We start from the raw sequence: 13,804 nt of genomic DNA on the forward strand, positions 1-13,804 counted from the left end.
GGGCTTCATTTTTCCTCCTCTCCTTTTATAAAATTATAAATCCACTGCAATGCTTCAGTCAAAGGGTAATCAAAAGTTTAACTACGCTGGTGCATGAACTGTCCGTCGGATGAACTGAATCATTGCCACCTAGCAGATTTAGGTTTTGATGGACCAGCACACGAGTGTTTAGGTGGGAAACATGCACCAGTGTGGTGCAGGAGTTACTGTCAGCGTGGGATCTGGGAAACCCAAGTTTAAATCCCCACTCTGCCATGGGGATTTGTTGGATGACTGACCAGCCACACATTGGACATTTACCATAGTTTCTGAAAATTCCTAGAAAGGGGTAATATCACTTACATGGTGTTGTTTTCTTTTATGCATTCTTGTTGGACACGGCTATGTTTTTAAATAGGCATGTTGTATTCTTGATTTTAAATTGTGTTATATATTAATTACTCTTACTGGTTTTAATATTGTATATTGAATTGTGTTTTACTTATTGGAAGCCACCCCAACCCTTGCTTGTTGAAGAAGTGGTGGGGTACAAATTTGATTAACTGAAAATAAAATAAATAAATTCTTTTTTTTTGTACACTATTCTGTTATTAAGCATAAAACTGATGACTAACAAATATATCATCCATTTTTCTGTTATTCCGTAATACAAACATTATAACCATGTATCTATATAATATAATTTGATAGAGCTACGTTAATTTCGCTGATAGCCTGTTTTCCATATTCTCTAGGAGAGTAGGGAGGTCTATCTGATCTACTGTGTGGCCGGAGGTCCGGGGCTGGGATTTAGCGGCCGCCATCTTGAGAGACAAGTCTCCCACGATTTCAGTGTTCAGCTTGCTTTTTTTTGGTTTAAAAAAGTTTTTGGATGTTGTTTTAGAGTTCGTCTTAGCAGGTATAGTTTTAGGAACAGTATTCTTACCCATTCCTTGAAGAACGCACGATCTTGTGGTCTGTGGTGTAAGATTTGAAGGAGGGAGAGACGGAGCTTTCAAATTAAGCGACCGCCATTATGCTCGCCATGCCCCCCAAATAAATAAATTCTTATGCCGTGTGTGTGTGTGTATATATAATAAAACTAATATTCCATTTGTACATCATTTATACTCTGTTGACAAAAAATAAGATTAAAATGGAGAACAACTCAGGACAAGGAAACAGAAAATAGTGTGAAATTAAAGACTCATAAGTTCTATTAGCACAAAGTATGAACAAAATCAAATGGAAATTCTCCAGCTAACTTAGCAGGAGTGGGCATCCAGTTGTATCTCTAAGTGATATTAGTTGTACACTATTCAGTCTAGGTATACAAACACAGAATGCTTCAGAATGCCTCTGTCTGCATTCTGAAGTTGTTGTGCAGTAATTTTAGTCATGGTCATCTAGGAGGGATACACCAGATTTTCCCATTTACATTTTCAAATAATCCCCTTTACTCCAGCTCAACTGCCATGGAATGGAAGACCTCCCTGGTCTTTTTCTGATCTTTGCCAGATATCCTTCCTTCCTAGTTCTCCTTACCAGATGAAGCTTCCAGCATGTTCTAATACACCCCTCAATAACAACAACAACAACAACTACTGCAATTCCCAAGAACTTGGATAGATCTGGAATTACAGAGCACCATCTACCAGTCAAATATTTGAGTGTGACTAATAATAACCACAACCACCACCATTGTGCCAGTTGTCATTGGAGCCCTTAGAGCAGTGCCTAGAAGTCTCAAGAAACACATGGACATTCTGGGCCTTGAGGAAATAACACCAGCTCAACTCCAGAAGATAGAGTTGCTTGGAACAGCGAGAATCCTGCAAAGATACCTCTGCAGTTCCCAAGAATTTAGCTAGATCTCAAATTGCAGAACATGATCTACCAATCAAATATCTGACTGTGAAAATTTATAATAATAATAATAATAATAATAATAATAATAATAATAATAATAATAATAATAATAATAATAATAATAATAATAATAATAATAATAATAATAATAATAATAATAATAATAATAATAATAATAATAATAATAATAATAATAATAATAATAATAATAATAATAATAATAATAATAATAATAATAATAATAATAATAATAATAATAATAATAATAATAATAATAATAATAATAATAATAATAATAATAATAATAATAATAACAACAATAAATAGTAGTAGTAGTAGTAGCGATCTTCATTTATAATCGACCTTTCTTTCTGGGATTCGAGGCACATTACAGTTATGATAAGTACTATTCATTCAGCAGCAAACAAAAGACAAAATATGATAGAAACCTCTAAATCTAATGACAAAAATTCCTTGTAAAATGTAGCAGGGCTGTGAGGGTAATAGAATGAATTTACTCTCCACAGATGGTCCAGTTAATGGCTACAGGAAGGGTCCATGACTACATTACCTCTTTGGCCAGAAAATATCAACTAACCATTTTACCTCAATCGATTTGATATTTGATAACATCCTGTTGTTCACATATGTACACTGGATGTTTATATACATGTACAAATATGCTTAAGATCTGCAGTACTATATTAAATATTTATTGAACAATGCACATTGTATAATATTCCTAGAAAAAATTCTACCTGGGTGAAGTCATTTGCATCCCATTCTAAAAGGTATGTTTGGTTTTCAAACAAATGCACAAGAATCTGCAGTGCATTAACAAAGGGTTTCAGTGTCATATTTTAGTACTGGTAAAAGCCAAGCAAAATGTTGGGTGTTCCGCATCCCTTCTCTACAGTGCATTTTGAGCGTTACTCTTGTTCATGTGCTACAATTTCATTTTGGAAAATACTGTATCTCGATATTAATGGTAATGATACATGGCATTTATGTAACACCTTTCACATCGAGGTCTCGGCACTTTGCAAGCGGCTAAGAAGGGCCCCCCAGATGCTGACAACATGGCCTGTGATCTTTTCAGGCCCTCTTTTCAGAACTTTTTACATGCCATATGAGCACATTAAAGTCAGGAAATGAATGCGCCAGGGACTTCACAGAATTAGGCATGCGCTCGTGCGTCAAATCTGCAGCAAAGATGGGCTGTATGCAAATGTGGCCAGGGTGTGCGCATGAACTTAATAGTAGGTTTTTGTTTTTGCTTATCCTGTTGTCATTCCAGAGGTCTCACCTTGCTCTGGTTAGTCTGCTTAAAACCAAAGGGGACCAGAGAGCAGCTGCCACAAAACGGTAGGTAGGTAGAAAATGTATTGTGTATGGCCATAGGCCTTTACAATCTAAACATAATAAAAATATATGATGCAGATATGAATATTTAACATGTTTGTTTAAAATTTAATCAATATTAAAATCGGATAATTTTTAAAGACTATTAGACGACAATGTATATCAGCTGTTTACTTTCCTGGCTACCACATTTGCTCTTATTTTCCTGGAGGCTAGGGCGCAGAGTGCCATCTTTTTGGAAATAACGTAATCCATGTCTGATAGCATGACACTTAATTTATCAGGATCAGGCAGAAGGCAGAGACCAGATAATATATTAGCAAGAAATTTCCCCCTTGGTTCTGTGTATAAAGAACAATTTAAAACATAGTATGGTAAGTCCTCGATCGAACTCCCACAAATACATATACGCTGATCCATGGTTGTTGTTGTTTTTAAATCGCCAGAGTAGTATCTCAGTTGGCATTGATGAGAACGCTATTTTGAGATTGTGCGTTGTGATTCTGGTTAAATAGCGCTCTCTAAAGTGAACTGGCCCAAAATGGGCATCTTCTACTAGAAAGAAAAGGCCAGTTAAGTAGCCTATACGTTAGGTGGTAACACTATCATTTAGCTCAAATGCTGGGCTCAGCCAAACTAGAGGTGACAGTCCTGATCGGGCCTATGGATCAAAGTCCTAACCTGGCCATGGCTATCACACAGATCAAAACTGCTAAGTATGGCATTTGAGTCATGATCAGACAACATCAAGGCCCATCAAGTCAGGGGGTTCAATTCATGAGTAAACGCATTCAGCTGAGGTAAATTTAGTAATCTCTCTTGTTTGCACCCAGATTCTCAGCTTCACTGGCAGAAATGAGTTGGTTCCACTGCAGTGTTTCCAGGGGTACAAGGAGCTTGAAAGCTGGTATAAATCAGGCCACTTCGTTCCTGTGTAATCGATAAACTAAATTTTCGTGTGTGTTTGCTAAGTACCGTCAAGTTGCTTCCGACTTTTTGGCAATCCTATGAATTCATGTCCTCCAAAATGGTTTGTGTGATCTACCGGCTATTATTTTATTGTAATTAGTGGATGATTAAAATTCATTTCTAGTTTTGTTTTTTTCATTTTTGAGGTGTGTTTACTTAAAACTTTCGGTTATCTGATCCTTGATCACCTTGGGCCAATTACACATTCTCAACCTAACCTACCTTACAGGGTTGTTGTGAGGATGAAATGGAGGAGAGGAGAATGATGTAAGCTGCTTTGGGTCCCCATTGTGGAGAAAGGTGGGGTACAAATGAAATAAATAAATAATACAGGTGAAGATGGGGGAGCAGATAGAAGGTGGGTGGGTGGGTAGCTGGGCAGGAAGGAGAAGACCAGTGCATGCCTCTGAAACAGGCACTGGCATTTGCCTGCCCCCCCTTCTTCCCAAATGAAGCATGTGGGTGGTGCAAACCAATTCTGGCTTAGCGCGGGAGCACTGGCCAATCAAGGGCAAGCTGGCTGGCCAGGTCTGGCAACAGCTGCTGTCCACACTCAGATTAGCCCAGTGCGAGCTCCCCGCCCGCCTACCCTCTTTTTTGGACCATGTGGGATTAGCTGGTCACAATTTCCGGGGCTAAGCAGGAGTTTTTGGGGCCTCACTCAGATTGGCTGAGAGGGGGGCCTTTTTTCACCTGCTTCACATGGTCTGAGGGGGTGTGGTTAAGTAGGTCTGGTAAAGTTGTTTAGGCCCTAACTGGGAAGGCAGGAAAAGCATGGGTTGAGGAGATGTTGAATTGGCAAGCATCCTGAGATATAAGCGATGGGGGGGTTCTCATGCTGGGTAACTATGGGCTTGGTAGTCAGGGTGACTCAGTTAGGGGCCTCCTTGGGGTGGGAGGAGCATATGACAAGCCTTAAGGCTTCACAGCCATGGGCTGGAATGTGCCCTTCCTTCCCCTCTATGCGCTGTCATGTGGGCCGTGGCGAATAAGGTCCGGAAGAAAGCCGGACCTGACTCTGAGCCGGGGTGGGTTTGCCCTGCCAGGAGGCTTGCATGGCAAGCCTAATGCAACCCATGCTTTAATGTGTTGGTGCAGCTCAGCTTATGTATAAATAAACTCCCAGTTTAACCCATAACTTGTGTTGTGTTTCATTCAAGGGATGGGCGGGCAAAAGGAAGCATGGAAAGGTGAGGATATGGGGATTTCCTAGGAGGAGGGATAGAGGGAATAGTGCTGGGATGGGGACACAGGGGAAAGTGTTGGGAGGGGGATACAGGGGGAAAGTGTCCCCGCAAGTCCTTTCAGTCATCACTGCGCAACTAAGGCTGCGGTCACACGCTACAGAGACGGAAGATAGGTGGATTTTCCGGGCGTGATCACACCGCAACATCTGGGAAGCGTAGAGCTCCCGTGGCTAACCTGAGGCTTCCCACCGAACATGCAGCATAAAAACTAGTACCTCCGGAAACCGCGGGTCAAGAATGGGCGTCTGATTGCATTTCCGGTGGTAGTTCGTGGCATCCGGCGCCCGCCCATGTCCTGTCGCAAAAAGGGTTTTTTCCCCTCCAAGTCTCCACAGGATGCGCACACGCACCCAACGGCGCATGCGCACACTTTGGTTTTTAAAAAAACACAACCCCGTTTGCCACAGCAGCGGTGCCTAGCCATTGCTGCTGTGATCGTGCCACGCCGCTTCTTTGCCGCACCGCAGGATTGTCGTGTGATCGGCACCTCCCCCCGAACCACGGGACGTTGGCGGGACGTGTGATCTGGCGGCCACACATTAGTTTGCTCCGGGGCAAACAGCCACGCTTCCCTCCCCCCGCTTTTTCCGGCCCGCGTGACAGGGACCTAAGTTTTCCCAGAGAGGCTCCCAGGGGAGAGAAGGAAGGGAAGGTGAAGATGGGGGGCAGATAAAGGTACATTGGTTGGGGGGGGGTGGGAAAAAGAGAAGAAAGCAGGAAAAGGGGAGAGGAAATAGTGTGGGAGGGGGAAATGAGATGCCCCCCATAGGTCCTTGTGGGTCCCCCTTTTGAATACCAGATAATGCTGAATTTGTTGCTGCTATTGCACAAATGCCTTTAAACCATGCTTACTTTCCAAGGAAACAGAAAATGGTGCAAAATACAAAATCATAGACTGGACGCTCACAAGGGAGAAGTCAAAACAAGGATTTTCAGAATGAAACAGGATGATAAATTCTAAATTTTCCATACTTAGAAAATACTGCTGGGAAGTCCACAAACAGACAGGAAAGCAGTTGCATTCCTCTATTTTTGGTCTTCAGTAACAGGCAATCAGAGACCTACTTCTGTCCTTAGCTTCAAAGGTAGAACTATCCTTTTGGACAATACTCTGCCAGTGACTGGATTGTGGTTTCCATCTAAATTAATTTCCATTCTGTGTTAACTTGGATCCTACTTCTCAAGTCCATCCAAACCATATTGACCAAGCGGAGGAGCTGTGCCAGGACACCTATACATAGAAGATCCCTGGTTTGATCTCTGGCATCTGTAATTAAAGGATCCTGGGTTAAGAGGTGTTGAGGAAGATTTGTCTCTCCCTCAGACTCTGGAGATCAGCAGCTTGTCAGCTTAGATGAACCACTGGTCTGATGTGATACAAGGTCGCTTCATATATTCCTCATCAAAGCCACCCCGGCCTGGAATTTTGTCCTACATTTAAAAATCCTCATTGTTGTGTTTCTTTTTCCTTTCTTCTCTCCCCCCTCCCAGTAATGGCCAATGAATTCATGAATGAAAAGCTTTCTTTTTTTCAGACGATTGCAGACAAAAACAGTTATTAGAGAAACACTCACACGCACACACACACACACACACCCATCAGCCTAAGCCCGTCCAAATAGCCTAGCGAGGAAACAATAAAAAGAACCGACACATTGTTTCAACAGCCTATTTATTAACAGATTTACAAAGAAGGACAGCAACTTGGCTAAAACCTTATTGTTGCAGGGGAGGGGGCATAATTATGACATTCAATTATTCCATTAAGTGAAATTAACTATTCTTCTTGGGTCTTTGGAAAGAGGAGAGCTAAAGCCCATGAGCTGAATAATTAGGTCAGTGGTGGTGATTTCTGAAGGGGGGGGGAAGTCTGTCTAGACTGTTTCTTTTTTAAAAAAAAAAGTTGTTTTGAGATCTGAGAGGTAGGGCTACGTGTGTGCGTGCATGTGTGTGTGTGTGTCCTGGTGTGTCTTTGCTCCTTTGAATTCTCAGGGTGGTCATGTTAATAGGTTTGCCCCGGCAGGTAGAGCAAATTCTGGATCAAGGTGTGGCATTCCGGCTTTGATGTCAGCTGTCACGCTTGACTGCATTTGGATCTCTTTGGCTGCCATCAAGTCTGTTGTCGTTGGAGACCAGGTAAACCAGAGAGGTTCCCGTTGACAATCCCTCCTTGGCACAGAAGAATCTTTCATTTGTGGGAGGCATTTGAAGGGTTTTGCCATGTCGGGAAAATGAGCACATTAATAGCAGCTTTTAACACGAGGGGGGGGGAAATCAGCATTTTTCCTCATATGAGCTTAAGGAAAGACCTTCAGTTATGAGGGTTGTTTGTAAAGGTGTTTGAGGCAGCAGAGAAGGAATAACTGGAACGATATGATCAATAGAATTTAACGATCTATATTAATTACGCAAAACAAGCAAGAGAGAGTAAAACAGATCTTTCTTGATTTACGGGGTAAACCTCAGAACGCTTTCCTGGGAGTAAGTTCCACTGAATAGACCTGAGTAAACCTCTTTAGGATTGCTTTCTTAGAATGGAAACCACCAGGCATTTCCAGCCGAAATGAACAGCCATTTTTCAGCTCACAAGTGCCATTCCATGTCACAGTCATTGACTTCTGAACATACATGTGTGTTCTCAGCTGCGTGGTGTAGTGGTGAGCAGACTCTAATCTGGAGAACCGGGCTTGATTCCCCACTCCTCCTCCACTTGAAGCCCGCTGGGTGACCTTGGGCCAGTCACTGTTCTCTCTGAGCTCTCTCAGCCCCACCTACCTCACAAGATGCCTGTTGTGGGGAGAGGAAAGGAAGGTGATTTTTAAGCCTCTTTGAGACCCTTAAGGTAGACAAAAGTGGGGTATACAAACCTACTCTTCTTCTTCTTCTTCTGGGTCAATTGCAGTATAATCCTAAACAGAATTATGCCCTTCTAATCTGATTGACTTCAATATTTATGCATTCGTTCGTTCATGTGCTTCATTTGCACCCTGCCTTTCCTCCCAAAGGGGACCCAAAGTGGACTTTGTTCATTCTCTTGGCCTTCATGTTACTCTCACAACAACCCTTTGAAGGTAACTTAGGCTGAGAGAGAGTGTGTGAATGGCCCAAGGTCACCCAGCAAACTTCCAGGTCAGATTGAGACTTCCAAACTGGGTCTCCCAGATTCTAGTCTGGAGTCAAAAGGGTGGAGCTCTGCTTAGGCTTCCGCTATTAAACCGGCAAGCTGGTCCTTTCTATTCGCTGCACAGAAAAGTGTTGCCATGATCGGGAATGTCAGCTTGGGGCTCCATCCATGCGCAGCCTGTCCTACAGCGATTCCGTACATAAGAGGGATCACCTGGAGAAAATAAATGCCTGCCTCACATATGTGAACCAGCTGCAAGAAAGTTCAAAGGTCTGCCTTATGTTCAAGATTAAATTGTAAAAGAGCAATGCATTTTAAAAGCATTTGTAATGGCTATTTGAAGAGCATCCTAAGGAATAACTCAGAGGTCACTACCCCCCCCCCAACCACACACACACACAGCCGGGGGGGAAATGGGCCCCTGTATCAAACAAACAGGGCTGCTTTTTCCAATTTGCCATTTTTGTTCAGATTGATTCTCAACAACATGAAGGTCAAACAGGGAACAATGCTGGGTGTGCCAGTTTTCCGTTCACATGGACCAAGTGCCCTGCACTCTCTTTGTATGTGTAAATATAAAAGAAAACTGTTTAAACCTTTCCTTTACTTCATAATAAATAACAGTTGTGTGCTGTCAAGACACAACCAATTCACGGCCGCCCAATGGCCATGTGGTTTTCAAGGCCAGAAATGAGCAGAGGTGGTTTGCCATTGCCTTCCTCTGCATAGCAACCATAGTCTTCCTTAGTGATTTTCCATTGGAGAACAGACCATGGCTAGTTCTGCTTAGCTTCCAAGCTCTGACATGGCTGAGGGACTTGGGAATGTTCAGGATGGAGAAGAGGAGGCTGACAGGGGACAAGAATGCTCTCTTTGAGTATTTGAAATGCTGTTGCTTAGAGGAGGGCAGGGAGCTCTTCCTGTTGGCAGTATAGGATAAAACCTGCAATAATGGTCTTAAATTATGGATGGGAAGGTACCAGCTGGATATGGGGGGGGGGATTTACTGTAAGAGCAGTTCAGCAGTGGAATCAGCTACCTAGGAAGGTAGCAAGCTCCCCCTCACTGGCAGTCTTCAAGCAGCAGCTGGATGAATATTTTTCAGGGATGCTTTAGGCTGATCCTGCATTGAGCAGGGGGTTGGACTAGATGACCCCTTCCAACTGTATGATTCTAAGATCAGCCTTGTCTGGGTTATTACATTTTCCTTATTTCATCATTCATCTTTATTGATTGCATAAAATAATGATTAGTTCTATCACCAGAGAAATTATTTTTGTGCATATCAGATGAAAACCTGAAGTTGCCATTGGTTCCCCTATTGTCTATGGTAGCAGAGTATCTTGTGGGCTCGTCCCCATATTAAGAATCTTCTGGAGACAGTTTCTATTTAAAATCAGTTTAATAATTAAGTATCGCCTACCTTGGAATTCATTGAATAATCTACTTGTCAATCTAGACATAATTGCTTAAAAAGAGCTATAAATTAGTTTGAATTTATTAACGGTGGAGAAAACCAGAAAATGGCATAAATCATAATCTCCCAACTTTAAAATAAAACCTGAGCAAAATCTAGAGCCTGGAATAAATGGCAAAAAAGTGTTCTTCTGAGATATAGTAAAACATGTAGAATCATTGGGAAGTCTGTGGCAGCCCTCTATTGACTTTATAAAGTAATATCTAGTATATTAAGCCATACAAAAAGTGTCTCATTATTTCAAACTAATTGGCTTGTATCCTGTGTAGGGCAAGTGAAGCAGTGGAGCCATGGCTCAGTGGTAGAGCTTCTGCTTGGTGTGCAGAAGGTCCATCATGTCCAGCGAAAAGGGACCAGGTTGGTAGTGATGTGAAAGACCACAACCTGAGACCCTGGACAGCCACTGCCAGTTTGAAGAAGAAGATTATATTGGATTTATACCCCGCCCTTCACTTGGAGTTTCAGAGCAGCTGACAATCTCCTTTCCCTTCTCCTCCCCACAACAGACACCCTGTGAGGTAAGTGGGGCTGAGAGAGCTCTGAGAGAACTATCCTTGAGAGAACAGCTCTGACAGAACTATGGCTTGCCCAAGGTCATCCAGCAGCTGCAAGTGAAGGAGTGGGGAATCAGACCCGGTTCTCTCAGATCAGAGTCCATGCTCCTAACCACTGTATCAAACTGGCTCTCTGATCTTGATGGACCCATAATCTGACTCAGCAGAAGGCAGCTTTGAGTGATGAGCTGCATAAGTGGCAACTTTGCTGCCAGCCCCTCTGACTGGAGTCTTCCATGTGCTCCAAAATCATGTTCCAAAGTGTGCCCAAAGAACACAATGGGGGTTGAAATGCAGGACTGCAATGAGAGGGCAGAATGTGCTCTCCATCTTCTGTGAGCCCACCATAAGTGGAAAGGAAGTTTCTTCTTCTGACTGGAATAATAAAACACCATGAAGTAATGGAATTGCTCCTGCAATGTCTCCAGTCTTACTTCTTACACTAGTAGAGCTAGTAAAAGAGGCTCTGTTGGTGGAAAAATGAAAGGGGAGGCAATTTCAGCCCTTTGCAATTCTCCTCAATGTCAGGTCACATTTTACTTATGAAGTCTCTTGAAACCCGGCTGTGCCTCTGGGACGAAGGTAGGGGAGATCCACTTTCACAAGTGTCCTTCATTCATGGTCCATAGGATCCAACCCAATGTTTCTTCAGAAAGGTGGGATTGTAATTTTCCTGCTTCTTATAGACGCCATTTGGCACCCACTTTTCCAGTTTCCATTCTATTTACATGTATGTTATGGCACTGCTTGTTTAGCAGAATGTGGGGCAAAACAAACATACCCTAGTCTGCCTATAAGCTAGACAAATGTTATAAAGATGAAAGGTACCATGTACTTGTTGCCTTATCATAGGTTGCCAGTCTCCACGTGGTGGATGGAGATCTCCCAGAATTACAACTGAGCTCCAGGAAGATAGATCCAGGTGGGTAGCCGTGTTGGTCTGAAGTGGCAGAACGAAGTTTGAGTCCAGTGGCACCTTATAGACCAACAGAGTTTAATTCTGAATATAAGCTTTGGTGTGCCTGCACACTGAAGTGCCTGAAGTATCTGAAAAAGTGTTCGAAGAAGTGTGCAGGCACATAAAAGTGTATACCCAGAATTAAATTAAACTGTGTTAGTCTTAAAAGTGCCACTGGACTCAAACTTTGTTCAGCTGGTGTCCAGCTTACAGAGACCTGTTCCACTGGAGAAAATAGCTGCTTTAGAAGGTGAACACTGTGGCGCTATAGCCTACTGAGGTCCCTCCCCTCCCCAAGCCCCGCCCTCCCCAAACTCCACCTCCAAAATCTCCAGATATTTCCAAACCCAGGGCTCGCAATCCTATTTCTCACAGTTAGAAAAGAGTAAAAGTCCAGTAGCAAAGACTAACAAAATTTGTGGTAGGGTATGAGCTTTTGTGAGTTACAGTTCACTTCTTCAGATAGCTGCACCTTCTAGCTGTATCTGAAGCAGGGGTCGTTTCGTAGAAAAAGAGCTAGGGGAACTCATTAGCATAACTCATTAGCATATGCCACACCCCCTGACATCACCGAAAGTGTGTCATAAGGCCACACCCCCTGACATCACCGGAAGTGTGTAGAAGGCCCTCCCTGGCCCCAGGCAGGCGGGGGTGGGGAGAGGCAGGGAGGAAGCAACTTACCCTCCCTCTTCTCCTGCCTCTTCCTGGCTGAATGAGGGCCGGAAGCGGGGCGGCCGGAAGCAGGGGGCGGGGCTTCATCATGTGCCCCACCCCCCCGTACCTCACCCGGGGGAACTGCGATCCTCCGCGATCCCCCCCGAAATGACCTCTGATCTGAAGAAGTGAGCTGAAGAAGTGAGCTCATGAAAGCTCATACCGTACCACAAATTTTGTTAGTCTTTAAGGTGCTACTGGACTCTTTCTCTTTTTTACTGCTACAGACAGACTAACACAGCTACCCATCTTCACGTACTTCTCACAGTTTATTAAACAGGGATATCAACAAAGACTGAGACAGTTGAATTGTTTGTTTTTTCCACTTTATTAATGAACACTACAACACACTAAAATTGTAGAACGAAAAGTCTAATGTGGAGCAAAATTTAAAATTCAAGACACTTGGGAACATAGGTTTAGATGCAGCACATTGGTATAATAATGAACATAGCAGATTTATAACAGATTATGAAAAACAGATGAAATAAACTTGACAGTAGGATAAATGAGAGCAATGTGTCTCCTACTTACTAGATTAGCAAATAGCTAAGCATTTTGCTTTCCTCATTTAGCTTCTATGCTTAAGCATAAACAGACCATTTCCGCAGAAGTGAAATTCCCCACACTGACTTTTTAAAACTGCGCATAATGTGAAATTTTCCACAGTAGATTTTTCCTCACCAGCCACAAAACCAAAGTTTTCTCCTCCTTACACCACATTTTTGGAATCCCCAGTTTTAGCAAGTCCCGAAAATGCGGGGAAGAAAGAGAAAACTTCGGGGGGGTTTCTGGGTGAGGAAAAATCTGCGGGAAATTTCACGTAATGCGCAGTTTTAAAAACATCAATGTGGAGAATTTTAGTATTGCGGAAATAGTCAGAGGACAGGAGAGTTACAGGGCATTCTTGCCACAAATCTAGATCCGCTAAAAGAAAGGCAGAAAGGTGAGGCCATTTAGATGCTGTTATGCAATAAGTAATGAAGACTGGGCAGAGTGGAGAAGTTGAGAATTTAATTTTTTTTTCTAAGTCAAATATTCAAATTATCACTTACATCACACTAGGAACATAACCATGTAAATTAGCCCTAGGCCATGGACACTTATTTATTAATTGAGCTATTTTGGATGAGCAATAGCAATTGTTCTCTATACCGTAGGCTTGTTTCTTTCATATAAATTATTTATTTGGTTTCTACCCTGCTTCTCAGCCAGATTGCCTTAGGAAGTGGCTTACAATTAGGAAGCGGCTTACAATTAAAGTCCACAACAACATATGCTTCATATGGTGCCAGTTGTCCTCATTGGATCACCTCACAGAACATTGCCTGACTGATGTGGAGTTTTTCTTTGAGAGACAAGGGCTGCGATCATACCGAGCGGAAGCTGCGGCAGGCAAATGAATCCCCCGCGGATTAAAGGGACGCGATCACACAGACACATCTATCTGGCGTCCCGGAGTTGTTGGTGGGGCGTCTCATTGCGCCGCAGGAGCGGTGCAAAAAACCACCAGGGAAAGGTAAGTATTATGCGGAACTGCGGGGCAGGCAG

Source organism: Gekko japonicus, unplaced genomic scaffold (assembly GCF_001447785.1).
Source record: "Gekko japonicus isolate JY-2015 unplaced genomic scaffold, Gekko_japonicus_V1.1 scaffold448, whole genome shotgun sequence".
NCBI lineage: Eukaryota > Metazoa > Chordata > Lepidosauria > Squamata > Gekkonidae > Gekko > Gekko japonicus.